This window comes from Bufo gargarizans, chromosome 7 (genome assembly GCF_014858855.1).
Source record: "Bufo gargarizans isolate SCDJY-AF-19 chromosome 7, ASM1485885v1, whole genome shotgun sequence".
NCBI lineage: Eukaryota > Metazoa > Chordata > Amphibia > Anura > Bufonidae > Bufo > Bufo gargarizans.
In genome coordinates, this window is record NC_058086.1 from 8,065,637 (window position 1) to 8,084,739 (window position 19,103).

Consider the following 19,103-nt stretch of genomic DNA (forward strand, 5'->3'; position numbering starts at 1 on the left):
GTGTTGGCCCCCCACCAATTTGTTATTGATGAGCCATACTAAGGATATGTCCTCAATATATAGAAAGTGGGAAAACCCCTTTAAGGACCATAACATAATAAGGCTGAGTTCACATCCTAGTTGGGAATTGTGATCTTCATTATGGGAGCAGAAAAAGGGTTTTCCGACATTTTACTACTGAAGACCTATCCTTGGGATAGGTCATCAGTATCTGATCGGTGCGGACCCCCGACAATCAGCTGTTTGAAAATGCACTGGCACTCCTGTGAGCACCACGGCCTTCTCCTTGCTCACCAAGCACAACGCCATATATTGTATAGCGGCTGTGCTTGGTATCACAGCTCAGCCCTATTCACTTCAATAGGGCTGAGTTGTGTCTAGGCCACGTAACTAATAGCCTAGGAGAAGCTGTGAGAAGGCCACAGTGCTACAGCAAGCACTGGTGCCTTCTCAAACAGCTGATTGGTGGGGGTCCCGGGTGTCGGACCACCACTGATCAGATACTGATGACCTATCCAAAGAATAGGTCATCAGTTATAAAATGTCGGAAAACCCCCTTTAAGCATCTATTAGATGATGGACACAGTTGAGTAATAATGGAGTCTGTAGGTTCCATCATGTTGTCCAACATTGTACCACAAAAGATACTGCTGTTTGCTTGACTATTGTTTTTGGGTGACTATGACTTTTGTCACAATCTCCAAAGCTGGTGTGAACAGAACGATGGTCCGGGCAGGTTTTGTGCCTTTTCTAGTGTTGCTGTGTAGTATGCGCCTAGGCTTGCAGTTAGTGAGTGGACAATATATATAAATAATATATGACATTTTCCATTTTTATGTTTTTAAACCCAGGCCACAGACACAAAGCGGCACAAAGTAGATTTGCAATGTTGGGTGTTTTTCATTTCATTGGTAAGATGTATAACCCCCATCAATGGTCCACGAGTGCCAATCACAGGACAGAATGAAAGGGGTTTTCCAGGCTAACTATATCCTTAGGATAGATCATCAGTATCAGACCTGAGGGAGTCCAACACCCAGCATCCCCACCGATCAGCGTTTACCTGCAGGCGCCAGCACTAGAATTACTACTGAGAAAGGAGCTGGAAACACAGCTCCATTTAAAATGTAGGGGCCATGGAGGGTTACCGCACCTCAGCTGGACTGCAGTGACCTAGCACGGCCACTATACTTTGAATGGAGATGTGTTTCCAGCTTGTGTCTCAGTAGTTGTTCCAGTGCTGGCGCCTGCATGTAAAAGCTGATCTGTGGGGATGCTGGGTGTTGGACTTCCACTGGTCTGATACTGATGACCTATCCTTGAGGAAAGGCCATCAATATTGTTAGCTTGGAAAACCCCTTGAAGAATCGGGTCTGCTGCATAGTCTCTCCTGTGTTCATCCTGAGTCTTACAGCCCTTCTCAATAGGAACTATACTGGACAAATGCTGGAATAGTGGGACCACTGAAGAGCTGAGAATCTGGCCCATAACTGAAGCAAACCCTACAGCGGGCTGTCTTCCTGCATCTTCCATTCGCTTTTCTGTGTTAGAAATATTTATATTTATTAAAAAGTGGCGAACAGACATAAATTACCCATTATGCCCTTTCGCTTATCCCCTGCTATTTAACTCTTTCACTGGCAAAACAGACTGCAGCACCTGTCTGCTCTGGTGGTGGAGAAAATGAAAAAAAAAAAAAAAAAAAGCAGGTATATTTTTATAAATGTTTGTAGATATTATTTTCTCTTCATGTTGCAGTGATAACTGTTCAGTCATCGCCACAGACATTTATTCTTCCTATTCGTCTGTAAATGCTCTGTGATTACTGTAGCTTGCAATAAGCCATCTGCAGCGAAGGAGAAACGTTGTATGCACCTCAGGATTTGTGTATCCTAGCAAAATGATTATGTAGAACACTATCCCTTTAAAGTAGAGATATTGTGGAAACTGCTTGGGTCAAGGGGTCCTTCTAGGATCCCATATAGGTGCAATATCATGTATAAGTCAGGACTGGAAGATGTTGGTGGTTGTGTGGAGTTTTCTTTTTTGTGTTTCTTTAAAAAAAAAAATGTTTTGACTATTATAATCGAATGTGTGTGGCGGTAAATTATTTACACTGTTTACATAGTTAAAATCATTTTATTTTTATATATATATAGCACTTTAGCCATTTTTGGGGACATTTAAATGATAACTCACAAGCAATATTGTAGCAGTGTAATTTGTTTCTTCCCAACTCAGTGGCATCCATGCATCTTGAACTCTTTATTCATGGGAATATGGTACCAGTCTGACCACATTCCCAGAGCTTGCTCTTCTGTGTGGCTGACATCCTGGGACCTACAGCACTCCATCATCACCAATGTTTCAGACATCTCCCTTCCTTAGGCTTTGTTCACATATGCGATGTGAACTCCGACAGCTGATCCAGGGGAGGAACAGACTGCAGAGGTCTCCGTATCCGGTATAGCCCTATAACTATAATGGTATCTGACGGGGATCCAGCTGCTTTCCCGCATAAATGTTGGTTTTCGAACGGACAAAAAGTCATGCGTGTAGGACTTTTTGTCCTGTCGAAAGCCAATATTTTTTGCTGGAATGCGGCCGCATCCCATTGTAGTCTATGAAGATCTGGCAGTGCATGGCCCTAACCAGCCATGCCAGATATGGTGAACTCTGGCAGTCTGTTTCTCTGCCAGAGTTTATAGCACAAATGTCAACTTATCCAGCTTCATTTTTCTTATTCCTCTGTAGGCGAGTCCATTAAATGATTAGCTGTAGTTATAAAACTTCCCTAACACTGTCTATACCAGGGCTCCAGCTGTTGTAAAACTACAACTCCCAGCATGTACATTTGCTTAATTGTTCTCTGAACGCCTATAGATATGATTGGAGCCTCCTAGGAAGTGTGGTTTCATAACAGCTGATGTACTGCAGGTTGCTTGCCCTTGGTCTATACTAGCTGTGTGTGCAGAATCTCCAGTTTTTTGTGTAAGGGTCCATTCACACGTCCGCAAAATGGATCCGCATCCGTTCCGCAATTTTGCGGAACGGGTGCAGACCCATTCATTTTCAATGGGGCCGGAATGTGCTGTCCGCATCCACATTTGCGGATCCGCACTTCCGCATCCGTGCTTCCGTTTCCGCAAAAAAATAGAACATGTCCTATTCTTGTCCGCAATTGCGGACAAGAACAGGCATATTCTATTAGTGTCGGCAATGTGCGGTCCGCAAAATGCGGAACGCACATTGCCGCTTTCCGTGTTTTGCGGATCCGTGGCTCCGTGTATCCGCAAAACAGGTTGCGGACGTGTGAATGGAGCCTAAGGCTGAGTTCAGCGTTTCCGTTCAAATGGAGCAGGAAAACGGAAGGATGGATTTGGCACATAGCTGAGCCGAATCGGAACCTAGGGACCCTATAGACTATAATGCTGTCTGTTAGGTTTCCGCTCAGAAGAAGATTTTTGAAGCAGAGACAAAACGGACCCCATTATAGTCTATGGGGTCCTTGGGTTCCGTTCGGCTCAGTTATGTGCTGAATCCGTCCTTTCCGTTTTCCTGCTCCTAAATGGACGGAAAGACTGAAAGGTGATGTTAATGAAGCCTTAGATGCAGCGTCACACAACTCTATTTCTTATATAAAATTTTGACAGCTCAATTTAGTTCGGAAGCCAATCGTACGGCCACGGATTTAGCTGAAACCGTGCCAAGAAAAGGCGTCCTTTGAAAACAATGGTAGGCATCTTCCACACGACAACCTGGCAGATTTTTGGTGAGGAATCTATGCTACATTGAGTTATCAGTAGATGCCATGTGAACAGTCTCTAATAGCTGATGAGCACGAGGGACAGGCTGAAAGTGAGTTAGAGGACAAAAGTTCAGTGTCATTGAAATAAGGGAACCATTTTATTGGGGAAGAAGGAATCAAGATAGCCCACAGCTCATAACTGACACCAACTTAAACATCGCGAGATTACGGCTATCTATCGTTGAGGAAAGGAGGAGACATAGGCGGTGCTGGGCTCCTTCACAGGCGGGTGTGGCTGGGCACAAGTAAGGTTTGTACAGCCCCTTGGACACATTCAACACTCATTTACATATCTATAAAATCCTTTATTAAAGAAATTAAAACCACACAGCCCTATAGGACACATATATTGCGGACATGCTAGGGGCGATCTAGCTGTGCATGTCCGTATCTCTATAGCCCCAAACCTGATGACAGAATCCCTTTAAAAGCAAGAAAAAAAAAAGGGTTCTGCCCTGATTTGTGCTTCGTATGATACCAGGGCAACATAATCTGTTGTCACCAATGCAGCTCTACAGTCTTGTCACCCAGCTTTTCCAGAGCAATGTACACCAAGTTGATCTAGCTATATGAAGGGATTTATCACTGCATAACTGGGCGAATTTGAAATTCGACAGTCTAAAAAAAAAGCTGGGTAACAATCTGTGCTAAGATGTAAAGAAGGCCACGCTTGGTACATACAGTGCATGCTGTTCACACTGCTTCGATAGTTTAGGGACAACCATCGGTATACACAGGCTTCCAAAGCTGCTGAAAGCATCTCTACCCAATTATGCAGTAAATGGTAGTATGATCACTGAGTAACTGGGCAGATTAGCCCAACCCTTAGTAAAAATGTTCAGCATTGTGCAAAATTTGTTGTAAAGCCGGTTCCAACAAAACAGCCAAAATCACAAAAAAAAATATATTTTTTAATAGTGAACTGAAGAGAAAAGAAAACCTCCTTTTCTGTCAATGTTATCAGACCCAAACCTGCGCGAGGAGGTTGAGCTTCTATAGACAGCATGCATGAAAGGAGCGGGTGTATGTAGCAGAAAAAGGTGTTTCCTCACTAATAAAGGAACAAACCACTGTGTGTGTACCATATTCAGCCCTTTTTTTTTTCACTGCATCTAAAAGAAAAAATAAGGCAACTTTACAAATTATTTCATCCATCTGCTTCCTTCTTTCTTTTTTTAATAAAGTAACATGACTGTAGGGTCAAAAATGCAAGGGGTCATTTATCAACTCTGCTACACCAGTATTGCGATATAAAAAATTTGCCCATGTGTGACATTTGATCAAATTTTGAAACATTTGGTGAGCATCACCATTTAGAAGTTGATTGAAAAGTAGGTTAGGATTTCAGATTGGAACACCTTAAAGGGGTTCTCTGGGAATTAAGAAAATTAAAATACTTAAATATTACTTTATTATAAATATATTCTCAAATACCTTTCACTATTTATAATGGCTCGTTTTGTCTGGGGAGCAATTGTCAGGGGAAACAAAATGGCCGCTGTCCCATTAGTTCACACAAAACCTGTCCTGATCACACATGAGTTACTTTACAACACTGAGGTAAAGAGCTGCCTCATCCTCCCCTCTGCCCTACTTGTCAGGGATTATGATCCTGAATACAGATGATAAGAACTTTAGCTGAATTTCTGGGGAATTTTAGTTCATGGACAGGACAGACTGGGGTAATTGACCTCACCCTCCTCTCATGTCTCATCATCTTCTCCATTCCCACAGAGATTCACCTGTATTCTGGATCATGATTCCTGACAAGCAGAGAGGAGGATGAGGCAGCACTATGGCCCATTGTGGTGAAGTAACTTGTCCTGCTGTGTGATTAGTACAGGTTTTGTGCGTACTGATAGGACGGTGGCCATTTTATTTCTCCTAATGCTTGCTCCCTAGACAAAACAAGCCATTCTAAGTAATGAAAGGTATTTGTGAATATATTTATTATAAAATAATATTCAAGTATTTTCATTTTTTTAATTCCTGGAGAACCCCTTTAAATCTCATTTTAAAAAGTTGCATCTCCATGCCAGGAAACCACCTGGTATAATTTTTTAGACATAGGCACACCCCACATTGCACTTGCACCAAATATGAAATGGTACAGAATAATAATATAAGTGTGGTGCAACGTGACAAAGCAAAGACGGGCTTAAAATTGACACCAAAACCACTGTAAAAGGTAAGTTCTAATAGTTCGTATTATGTCACTGTTGAAGGCACATAGACCTACATAGGCTCGATTTGAAGAAATCTTACAACTTCTATTTGCAATGTTGACCTTTTTTTTTTTATGAAACAAGGCACATAAGGCTTACCCAAGGTCCTACAGGGAAATATAAAGTAGGATGCATACTCTAAATAAAAAATCCAAAACATATGAGTGACTTCCAATGTGCCACTGCAATTAGGTCTTCCTACAAATTAGTGCAGTTTTCAACTTGTCTCTGGTAAATTTACATTGATAATATGCAAAATAACTACACTACAAATGGCCTGAGATCCCCAAGACCTTGAAGTGTCTATTGGAGCAGACTGGAGTCCTGGATCCGAAGCTTAAATTGCCTTCCGGGCAATTTTTTTCATGATTGCATTTTACTCATTTGGGGCTAAAAATAATTTATTCAACTTGTTTTTATGAAGAATATTGAGCCGTTCTGTCACAAAGAGTTAAGTTTTTCTAGCTGTGTGACTGGTACTTTCACTTTGTGCCAGTCATCTAATAACTCTTATCTCTAAATTACTAAGAGGTCATAAACGCTTATTTAAGCCACATTCTTATCAGTAAGATAAGGATTGAGCTTTCAGTGTTTATAAGGTCTGAGAGCAGAGATGAGCTAGCCGTCTGACGGAGAAAACTCAGATCCTGCTAATAGAGCATCTCAGCTCTGTACAGAAAAAAGGACTCTATATTTTTTATAAAGACCTATTGAAAAAAAGATTTTTAGCTCATAATGAATACAATGCACTACTAAAATAGCCTTTAAGGGCTCATGTACACAACTAATGTATATTGCAGTCCGCAAAACACTGATAATCTGTGTTGCATCGAATTATTATTTTTTTTCAGCGAAACTGTTAATTGGTTCATGATCCTCCTGATGTGGAAAATACATGGAGGAGCTGTGTGCTTTCTGCATCTGTATGTCTATCCCGCAAAAGAATGAATGTCCTATTCTTGGCTGCAAAATGCGAAACCTGGAACCATAAAAGTCAATGGGTGCGCAAAAAAATGGATGCAACACGGACATCATCCTTATTTTGTAGATCCGTGTTTTACAAATTGCAAAATACATACAGTCATGTGCATAAGAACTAATAAAAAACGTCCTAAAGGTTCCTTAAACCCTTAAGGACCCTGCCATTTTTCACCTTAAGGACCAGGACAAGCAATTCTGAGATTGTTTTCTCATCACATATTGTACTTCATGACGGTGGTAAATTTGAGTCAAAATATAAAAATTTTATTTATACAAAATTCTGTAGTTTACAGAAACACCCCATATGTGGTCATAAACTGCTGTACGGGCACACAGCAGGCTGAGAAGGAAAAGAACGCCATATGGTTTTTGGAAGGCAGATTTCACTGGGATAATTTTAAGTTGCCATGTCACATTTGAAGACCACCTGATGTACCCCTAGAGTAGAAACTCCAAAAAAGTGACCACATTTTGGAAACTAAGGGATAAGGTGGCAGTTTTGTTGGTACTACTTTAGGGTACATATGATTTTTGGTTGCTCTATATTGCACTTTGTGAGGCAAGGCTGTTTTGGCACCGTTTTTATTTTTTGTTATTTAGACATCTGACAGGTTAGATCATGTGCTATTTTTATAGAGCAGGTTGTTACGGATGCGACTGACAAATATGGCTTTTTTTGTCTATTTGTTTCAGTTTAACATAATATTAATAACAAGTATTTTTGAAAAAAATGATTGGTTAGGGTGTCTCCATATTCTGTAAGATATATATACAGTACAGACCAAAAGTTTGGACACACCTTCTCATTCAAAGAGTTTTCTTTAAATTGTAGATTCACACTGAAGGCATCAAAACTATGAATTAACACATGTGGAATTATATACATAACAAAAAAGTGTGAAGCAACTGAAAATATGTCATATTCTAGGTCAGTGATGGCGAACCTATGGCACGGGTGCCAGAGGTGGCACTCAGAGCCCTCTCTGTGGGCACCCGCGCCTTGGAAAAAGTCTATGGCGTACCAATATGCTTTAGACTTTTCCTGCCATTCATCAGCACAGGACGCACTATGAACAGCACAGGCAGCACACTGCACACTGAATGTAGGCTATTATAGCTAAATAATAAAGTACATGGAAGATATACTATATTGGTATTCAGGTTAAATTGCCGTATTGGCACTTTGCGATAAATAAGTGGGTATTTGGTTGCAGTTTGGGCACTCGGTCTCTAAAAGGTTCACCATCACTGTTCTAGGTTCTTCAAAGTAGCCACCTTTTGCTTTGATTACTGCTTTGCACACTCTTTGCATTCTCTTGATGAGCTTCAAGAGGTAGTCACCTGAAATGGTTTTCACTTCACAGGTGTGCCCTGTCAGGTTTAATAAGTGGGATTTCTTGTCTTATAAATGGGGTTGGGACCATCAGTTGCGTTGTGGAGAAGTCAGGTGGATACACAGCTGATAGTCCTACTGAATAGACTGTTAGCTGCTTTTTATTTGCCATAATACAAATTCTAAGTAAAGAAAAACGAGTGGCCATGATTACTTTAAGAAATGAAGGTCAGTCAGTCCGAAAAATTGGGAAAACTTTGAAAGAGGAGACTATGTGAATCAGGCCTTCATGGTAGAATATCTGCTAGGAAACCACTGCTAAGGACAGGCAACAAGCAGAAGAGACTTGTTTGGGCTAAAGAACACAAGGAATGGACATTAGACCAGTGGAAATCTGTGCTTTGGTCTGATGGGTCCAAATTTGAGATCTTTGGTTCCAACCACCGTGTCTTTGTGCGACGCAGAAAAGGTGAACGGATGGACTCTACATGCCTGGTTCCCACCGTGAAGCATGGAGGAGGAGATGTGATGGTGTGGGGGTGCTTTGCTGGTGACACTGTTGGGGATTTATTCAAAATTGAAGGCATACTGAACCAGCATGGCTACCACAGCATCTTGCAGCGGCATGCTATTCCATCCGGTTTGCGTTTAGTTGGACCATCATTTATTTTTCAACAGGACAATAACCCCAAACACACCTCCAGGCTGTGTAAGGGCTATTTGACCATGAAAGAGAGTGATGGGGTGCTGCCCCAGATGACCTGGCCTCCACAGTCACCGGACCTGAACCCAATCGAGCAGAGTGAAGGCAAAAGGGCCAACAAGTGCTAAGCATCTCTGGGAACTTCTTCAAGACTGTTGGAAGACCATTTCAGGTGACTACCTCTTGAAGCTCATCAAGAGAATGCCAAGAGTGTGCAAAGCAGTAATCAAAGCAAAAGGTGGCTACTTTGAAGAACCTAGAATATGACATATTTTCAGTTGTTTCACACTTTTTTGTTATGTATATAATTCCACATGTGTTAATTCATAGTTTTGATGCCTTCAGTGTGAATCTACAATTGTCATAGTCATGAAAATAAAGAAAACTCTTTGAATGAGAAGGTGTGTCCAAACTTTTGGACTGTACTGTATATATATATTTTTTTACCTGTCTACTAGGTATAGCAGTGGTAGGAGTTTGAGGTGGCGGTGGACGTAGTGGTGTAGATGGAAGCAGCGTTGGAGGAGGACGAGGTAGCCAACACTGGTTTTTGGTTTTAATATTTTAATTTTTATTTTTTATTAGGGTACACTCCAAAAGAGTGTGAAATATCCAAAATGCAAGAATGAGCAATTGCGTTGCAGTATAACAATAGCCGGTTAATGCCAGTATACATGTCTATTCTGCACAAGGTACAGACAAGTCCCGTGGGATCCATGCCTGGTTCATTTTAATAAACGTGAGCTTGTCCACATTGGCTGTGCATAGGTGGCTGCGTTAGTCTGTGATAATGCCCCCTGCTGTGCTAAACACACGTTCAGATAATACACTGGCTGCAGGGCAGGCCAGCACCTCCAAGGCATAAATGGCCAGCTCAGGCCATGTGCCTAATTTGGAGACCCAGAAGTTGAAGAGGGCAGACCTGTCATTCAGTACGTGTAGGCGTGTGCACACATACTGCTCCACCATGTTGGTGAAATGCTTTTCCACATTTCGGCCATGCTAACCCTGCCTTCTGAGGTGCTGGCGTCGCCCCAGCTGCGTTGGCTACCTCTTTCTCCTCCTCTGCCTTCGCCTTGTGCATCCACAGTGCCCCCGCTGTCAGGTGGGAATGCCACTAGCAGCGCGTCTACCAGCGCATCTTATGATCACGCTCCATTGAGGGAATTAAAGACTGTGCGTTGTCCTTGTAACGGAGATACAGCTGCGTGGCCACCTAGTAATCAGCGGGCAACTGTGGGCAACTTGGCGGTCGTTACGGAGACACTGCAGCATGTAATCGCTCATGTGTGCCAGGCTGCCCAGAGGCAACGAAAAGCTGTCCTCTGTGGGAGGTGTATCGTCTGTATCCCCCCATGCACGCACCAGTGATGACCATGAGTTGGTCTGGGTGCAACCCTGCTGTGAACATGGTTCCTTCTCCTCATCCTCATCCTCCAGAACTGTGCCCTGGCTTGACAATAGTCTACCTGGCATTTGTGGGTGCAGGAACCCACCCTCGGAGCCACTTGTGAATGACTGGTCGGAAACCCTACGAAATGATCCCTCTTCCTCCTCCTCCTCCTCCTCCTGTGGGATAGTGATGCTGAGAACTGCGTTATCGACACTGGCCATGTTAATGGAGTACTCGAAACAGCGCAACAAGGAACACAGGTCTCGCATGGAGGCCCAGTCATTGCTGGTGAACTGGTGCTGTTCCACAGAGCGACTCACCCGTGCGTGCTGCAGCTGAAACTCCACTATCGCCTGCTGCTGCTCGCACAGTCTAGCCAACCACTGCAAGGTGGAGTTCCACCTTGTGGGCATGTCACATATGAGGCGGTGAATGGGAAGGCTGAAGTTACCCGGCAGAGCTGACAGACAAGCAGCAGCAGGGTGAGAACGCCGAAAGCGCGCACAGACGGCCCGCATTTTATGCAGCAGCTCTGACATATCGGGGTAATTTTTAAGGAACCTCTGCACCACCAAAGTCAGCACATGCGCCAGGCAAGGGATGTGCGTCAAACCGGCTGGTCCCACAGCTGCTACGAGATTTAGCCCATTATCGCACACTACCAGGCCGTCCACAGCTCCTGCGCGGTGTGGGGTTTGTCCCCCCAGATAAGTTTTAAAACTGCCTCCTGTCGTTTACCCCCGGCTATGCTGAAGTTGGTGGTGAAGGTGTTACGCTGAGCGGACGAGGAGACGGTAGAGGATGAGGAAGCGGATTAGGAGGAGGAAGCAACAGGAGGCAAACTGAAGCACCCTGCAATCCTCTGTGGTGGAAGAACATGCGCCAAACTGCTAGGTGCCTCAGGCCCAGCCGCCACTGCATTTACCCAGTGTACTGTTATGGAGATAGAACGTCCGTGACCGTGCTTACTGGTCCATGTATCCATAGTGAGGTGCACCTTGCCACAGATGGCGTTGCGCAGTGCACACCTAATTTTGTCGTGGTGGCTGGGCACGACCTACTGTGGGACAGCCACCGCCTCTGTTTGCGGGGTGGCGGGTGGCACTGTCACTCCAGAGGTGGATAAAGAGGCCGAGACTACAGCAGAATAGGAAGCAGGAGGAGCCAGAGACCTTTCTTGGTTTTTGAGGTGTCTACTCGACTGCAGCTCGTGCTTTGCACTTAAATGCCTGGTCATGCATGTTGTGCTCACGTTGAGAACGTTTATTCCTCGCTTCAGGCTCTGATTGCACAACCACTCTTGTCTTGTCGTCAGCACATTGTCTGAAGAACTGCCACGCCAGGGAACTCCTTGGAGCTGGCTTTGGTGTGCTCGGTCCCTTGCTGTGGTGGGCAGTAGCAGACTTACTGTCTAGGGGACGGCCTCTCCGCTATTGCACCCTGCTCCCTCTTCTGCTGTGCTGGTGGCTCTGTGAGACCACCGCCTCTTCCTCCGAACTACATAGGTCACTCTCATGACCTTGATTCTCATTGTCCTCCACATCATCTTCCACCCAGTCTTCACCCCTGCCCTCCTTGTCAGTCTGCACACTATCGAAAGCCCCAACAGTTGGCACCTGTGTTTCGTCATCATCCGAGACGTGCTGCGATGGTCCTCCCATGTACTCATCTTGAAACATAAGTGGTTGGGCATCGGTGCACTCAATCTCTCCCACTTCTGTGGCTGGGATAGGTGGATGGCCCTGGGAAACCCTGCAAACAGAGTCATCAAAAAGCAGAAGAGACTGCTGCATGACTTGGGGTTTAGACTGCTTGGCTGATTTGCAAGGGGGTGAGGTGAAAGACTGATGGACATCGGCTGCAGGTGCCAACTCTGATCTTTCAGCAGTAGACTGGGTGGGAGACAATGTGAAGGAACTGGAGGCACTGTCATCAAGCCAATCTACTATCGCCTGTACTTGTTCTGGCCTCACAATTCGTAGAGCCGCATTAGGCCCGACCAAATACCGCTGCAGGTTCTGACGCCTACTCGCACCTGAGGAAGGGGTTTCACTTGTGCGTGTAGCTGGCACAGATCGGCCACGTCCTCCCCCTGCAACAGGAGCTCCACCAAAACATTTTAACAATCACAGATGCAGCAAGGGCTTCAATATAAAGTATTTTGCAAAAAAAGGGTGTGTTTTTTTTACTAACAGAATATGAAAGCTGTATATAACGATTGAATTTCACATGTGCAGATGCAGCTAGGGCTGTAAAATAGTGTATTTTGCACAAAAAGGGTGTTTTTAAAAACCCAGAAAATTATGGCTGTATTTCTAGCTTAAATTGCACACTGACTAATCCTGCAAAGGCACCAGATGTACTGTATATTGCCAAAAAAGTGTATTTTTTTAAAACCAGATTATTAGTGCAGTATTTTGAGCTTTTGATTTGAATGTCACAAAAGCTCAGATGCAGTGCTAGTGCACTGAGCTTGCATAAAATGTCCGCCTCCGCCCACCTAACTAACACAGGGATAAAAGTTATTTTTTTCTGTCACTGGACTCAGGGCAGGGTAAAAAGATTGTGCACTGCACCCACTCAACTAAATCTATGTTGATCGCTGAGTTCAATTGGAGTTGATGATCACAGATCCTGTCCTATTCTCTCCCTCACAGCAGCAGCATCCTCTCCCTACACTAAGAACAGCAGAGTGACGTGCAGCACTACGTTACTCCAGCTTACATAGAGGCTGGGTCACATGCTGCACTGGCAATCACAGCCATGCCATTAGTAGGCATGGCTGTGATGAATGGTATAGATTTATAGTGGCTCACCCTTCTAATAGCTAGGGTAGGTGCTCTAACTAAGGTGTGGTTCACCCTAACCACAATATAAAATTTGAAAGATATAGGAATGTTATAGTGGGCACTCAATATCTGTTGCTATATATCAGGTCCAATTTGTAATAAATTATTTATTATATCACAATATATCATACATAATATAGAATAAGACAGTATAAAATATAAAATACAAAGTATAAAATATCTGTCTGGTATAGAATATTGCAGTTTGTTAAAATTGATAATATCAGATGTATATCTTTAAAACACATCTAAAAAAGTTCTGTTTATATCCTTATAAACATTGCACCTTTGTTCATAGTGCTACAGAGTCTCAATCGAATATTTGTGCTATTGGGGAAACAATTCACAGTCCTGTGCAGTATATCCGTGAGTATAAAGTTCAATGTTACTATTTGGGGTCCAACTTGCACGTATCAGCCCGTGGTGGCGTCCCACCACAGGTCAGTACACTCACCCGGTTTCTTTATGACACTATATCGTGTCTTCCGATATTTAGTATCCGCAGTATCGTTACGGAACTTGAAGATCTGCTCACCGCTGGCTTCTATGCGCCCCACGTGTAGCTGGCGTTCTATGTTTTACCTGCACTCCACGCGGTCAGGGCGCCAAAGGAATCCTCACTTAGTATTCAGTTCGAGGCTCCTATGGTGAGTCAGCGATGATGTGAATTACCGGCTATGCGGTTATGTCCGTAACTGTGCGTGCTGATCAGCTGATGTCTCCGGTATAGTGAGGTGTCTTGTTCAGTATAAGGGTCCCATCCGCTATACGCGTTTCAAGGTCTCTGACCTCTTCCTCAGTAGCTCAGGAAGCAGGACAGAATAAGGGGCAGGCAGCTACAAAAGCTACCTTCGCTCGCTGGATTAAAATGACTATCAGCATGGCATATAATGAAAGAGGACTCTCCACCCGCTGAATTGAAAGCTCATTCTACAAGAGCAGTGTCGACCTCTTGGGCAGAAAATGCCTCGGCATCATTGTCTTAAATCTGCCAGGCAGCAACCTGGTCCAGTCCATCAACGTTTTTCAATCACTATAGACTGGATGTACTGTCCAACAGGGACTTGTCTTTCAGACAAAAAGATTTGTCTGCAGCAGCCCCTCCCTAACCTGTTTCCTTTGTTAATCCTCCTGCTTAGTGCTGTTGGGGAGGCGTACGGAAAAAATTATGATTACTCTTACCGGTAATTGGATTTTCCGTATAGCCTCCACAACGCTACAGTTTTTTTTTCCCACCCTGATACTTTTCGATTATGTTATGTGCTAATGAATGAAACATTTTTTTCTCTCTCCCAAAAATAAAATGTTGTTTCTTCAGCATCATACTGAGTTCTTTGGTATTTACTGGAGAAGTTAAAGGGGAGGAGGCTTTTAAACATTGTTCTCTACATTGTTTCCTGTCCCTGGGAGGCGGGGTACCCTCCTGCTTAGTGCCGTTGTGGAGGCTTATATGGAAAATCCAATTACCGGTAAGAGTAATCCATAATTTTTTTAGCCCAGTTTTTATTTTATACACCTGAGGGGTTAGGTCATATATTTTTATAGAGCTAGTCGATAAAATTCTTGAGGGTAGAAAATGCCGTTAGGCTTGAGGCTACTCCTGATAGCATTATCTAAGTAGCTCCCCAGGTAATCACCCTTTAACCCCTATACAAGGATCTGGACATCGCTGCAGGGAAACAACCTGTCCACTACCTCTTAGAGTAGTCTCAGTTCAAGTGACTGCTGACCTATGGGGGTCAAGGAACACAGGTGCAGGGCAAAACCATACTCAGTGACAGATGGTGTCTGGGCAAGCAGAGTATGTGAAATCCAATAAACAGGCCAAGGTCAGAGCAGGCAGCTCATGGTGAAAACAGGAACATGGTACAAGGTCAGGTACATGAAACAAACAAACACAAGCATGAAACTAGCAAACTAGAAGCTATTGCTCAGGCATTTCCCCCTGCATATGCCTAAAGTACCCCAAACCAGCTATTGGCTGAGGAAGATTAATGTGCATGTACACTGGCCCTTTAAGAGCCAGAGGGAGCACACATCTGCTAGCAGGAAGCAGGCCTCAGTCTGCGTAGAAGGAGTATAGCTACCCTCGTAGTTTGGACTGCCAGGTAAGAAGAGGAAGACACCAGCAGGATCGAGCCGCCAGAGACCTGCAGCTATGGATCGAGTGAGCAAGCGGCAGATGTGACTGCCAGCAAGAGAGGAGCGGCAGTGTGCATGGACTGCTGCCATAACAGTACCCCCTCCTTATTCCCCTATTTTCTTTGGTCCAGATTGCTGCAAAAACTTCTTCAGTAGGATTGGTGTATTAACCCTGTTCCAGTATACAGCTGTATACGCGCTATCTGCACATGCCTCGTGCAGCTAGCACGTATATACACGTGCTGGCAGCGCTTTAATCCCAGCGTTGATCAGCGCTGGGATTAAAGCTCCTGCTCCTGCAATCTAGCAGGAGCAGGTCGGGTCCCAGGTGACAGACTCAGCGGGGACCCTGAAGAGAAGACAGGAGCGGTTTATTACCGCTTCTGCCTTCTCCTGTGCTGGCAGGAGATCGCTGAAGGAGCGCATAGTGGAGGGAACAGGAAGCGGCAGAGCCTACGGAGACCCCGATCAGCTCTACCTGTGTGTAATGCCCCACAGGGGGCTGTTTTCCTCTATAACTGGGGCTTCTGTGGATGCCCCAGTTACAGTAGAAACAGTTAAAAGATAAAAAAAAAAAGGTCTGTGTCCTCCAGAGGTCTTTTATTGACCTTCTGGGGGGACAGATTATGTGCCAATTTGTTTTTTAAATATAAGTAAAAAAAGATTCCCAGAATCTTTCCTCTGTCCCCTAACTATTTTCCATCCTGCAAATAGTAGTTTTTACTTCCCTTCTTCTTAACATCTAGGATGCTCTTAACTTCAAATTCATTTTAAGGACCAACAGGAGCAGGAGCAACGACAGAGGATCTGGAGCATCAAATAAGCACTAAAGGTAAGACACATACAGCTTATAACAGACAGAAACAAATTTGTAGGAGGGTACCTTAAAACAAATATTCTTAGAAGACAACCAGACCTTGTCCCCAGGAAAGAAGAGCTGGTAGCACTGCATTTCTTGTCTGCAGATTTTTTCATAAAAGCTGATGCTTTGACTAAGGCAGTTTTAGTCTCTTACCATATCTGCAGAAGCATCTTCTGCAGCTGGTACATCAGAGGAGATAGCAATGGGCAGAGGAGTATGTAGGTGTTGGTCGTAGACAATGAACAATGGTGACTTGCCTGTAGATTCACTTGAGTGGTTGTCGGAAAATTTTGCTCAAAGAAGCAGGGAGACCCAGTTGTCTAGAAAGGATAACGTGACACCGGTAATTCTCTAGAATCTGTGCTCTAGAATCTAGTGCTCTCCACCTGTCCGTTAGACTTATGATGTTGGGCAGATGATAAATCCAACTTAACATACAATATCTGCAAAGAGACCTCAGGAATTTTACACTTCTGTCAGTACAAATTGTTGAGGTAGGACGTGCAGCCGGAAAATGTGTTCAACCAACAGACTGGCCAGTTTTCCTGTAGATGGAAGCCCAGATAACGAAACAAAGTGTTGGAAAAGTGTCTACTACCACCCATAACACTTTGCATTCCAAAGATGGTGGTAAATCTGTAAAAAAGTCCATCCTTATATGTTACCATGGAGCATCTGGTATGGGTAAAGGAAGGAGCAGACCTGCAGGCCTCTGTCTTGGAGACTATTTTTGAGTACATATCACACAGGAAGCAGCAGACTTGGATATCTTGGAGAAGGGTAGGACACCAATAGTAATGAAGTCTTGTGTCTTAGCAAGACCTGAATGTCCCTCAAGTTTAGCTTTATGCCCCTAGGTAAAGCTCTACTTTATTTTGGCCAAAGGACTATACAGTTGTGTTCAAAATAATAGCAGTGTGTTTAAAAAAGGGAATAAAGCTCAAAATGCTTCTAATAGCTTTTATTACGATACACACAAATGCATAGGGAACACTACACATTCTATTCCAAATCAAAACATGAAGATTTTTTTTTTTTATGTGTGTTGTTCCTTTAAAAAAATGGAAGAAAAGTGAATATTAGACTGTTCAAAAAAATAGCAGTGTTTGTATTCTTCTTTACAAACTCAAACATTCACTATATAAACTGAAAAATGTTTGAAGATTTTGCTTTCCTTTGAATCACTTAACTAATATTTAGTTGTATAACCACTGTTTCTGAGAACTGCTGTACATCTGTGTTGCATGGAGTCAACCAACTTCTGGCCCCTGTAAACAGGTATTCCAGTCCAGGATGATTAGACTACATTCCACAGTTCTTCTCTATTCCTTGGTTTTGCCTCAGAAACTGCATTTTTTATGTCACCCTACAAGTTTTCTATTGGATTAAGATCCAGGGATTGGGCTGGCCACTCCATAACGTCAATCTTGTTGGTCTGGAACCAAGATGTTGCACGTTTACTGGCGTGTTTGGGGTCGTTGTCTTGTTGAACCACCCTTTTCAAGGGCATTTCCTCTTCAGCATAAGGCAGCATGACCTCTTCAAGTATTCTGATGTATTCAAACTGATCCATGATCCCTGGTATGCGATAAATAGGCCCAACACCATAGTATGAGAAACATCCCCATATCATGATGCTTGCGCCACCATGCTTCACTGTCTTCACATTGTACTGTGGCTTGAATTAAGTGTTTGGCAAACTGTCTCCGGCCACTAGACCCAAAAAGAACAATCTTACTTTCATCAGTCCACAAAATGTCTCTTTAGGCCAGTCAATGTGCTCTTTGGCAAATTGTAACCTCTTCAGCACATTTTTTTTTTTCAACAGTGGGACTTTGCGGGGACTTCTTGCAGATAGCTTGGCTTCACATAGGCGTCTTCTAATTGTAGCAGTACTTTGATCTTCCTGGAGCTGATTGTTGGCTGAGTCCTTGCCGATTTGGTTATTCTTCTATTCATTTAAATGGTAGTTTTTTGCTTTCTTCCACGTCTTTCAGGTTTTGGTTGCCATTTTAAAGCATTTGCATTCATTTTAGCTGAGCAGCCTATCATTATAGGGAAGCACTTCTTTATATGTTTTCCCCTCTCCAATCAATCTTTTAATCAAGGTACGCTGTTCTTCTGAACAATGTCTGGAACGACTTATTATCCTCAGAATTTCTGAGAGAAATGCACTGTAACCAGCATGTACAACATTTGCTGAATTCCTTCCTAAATAAGGGCAATAATTGCCAACGGTTTTTCAAAGAATGAATGACCTCGCTCATGAAACTCCACACTGCTATTATTTTGAACATGACCCTTTCAATTATTGATTGAATTACACAGAATCAGCAGCATGCTGACAGTTGGGTCTGTTGGATTTCTATTACTCTACCACACCTGCTAGTAAATTGTTTGCCATGTAGAAATATCATTTCTACCAAAAACAGTGATTGATCAGGTTAGTGATGTCTGATTATTCTTTTGAATACAACTGTATATCTTCTCAGGAGGAATATCCTCAACCGGGACAAGTGGCACAGAGATAATTCTGGTGGGATCAGTAATATGATGGGACTCTTCCATTCTGTCAGCAGAATGAGTCAAAAGAATGAGAGCGGGCATCAGCTTTTATATGCTTTAAGGCTAAATCAAAATGGGCAAAAAATAGTGAGTATAAGTCCTGGTGAGGATCAAGTCACTGAGCTGTCTGGAAATACGTGAAGTTCTTGTGATTGGTGTATAAGACGACAAGGTGACAGGCACCCTGAAGGAGATGACATCTCTCATCCAGAGATCGACCTTCATGGCAAGCAGTTCTCTGT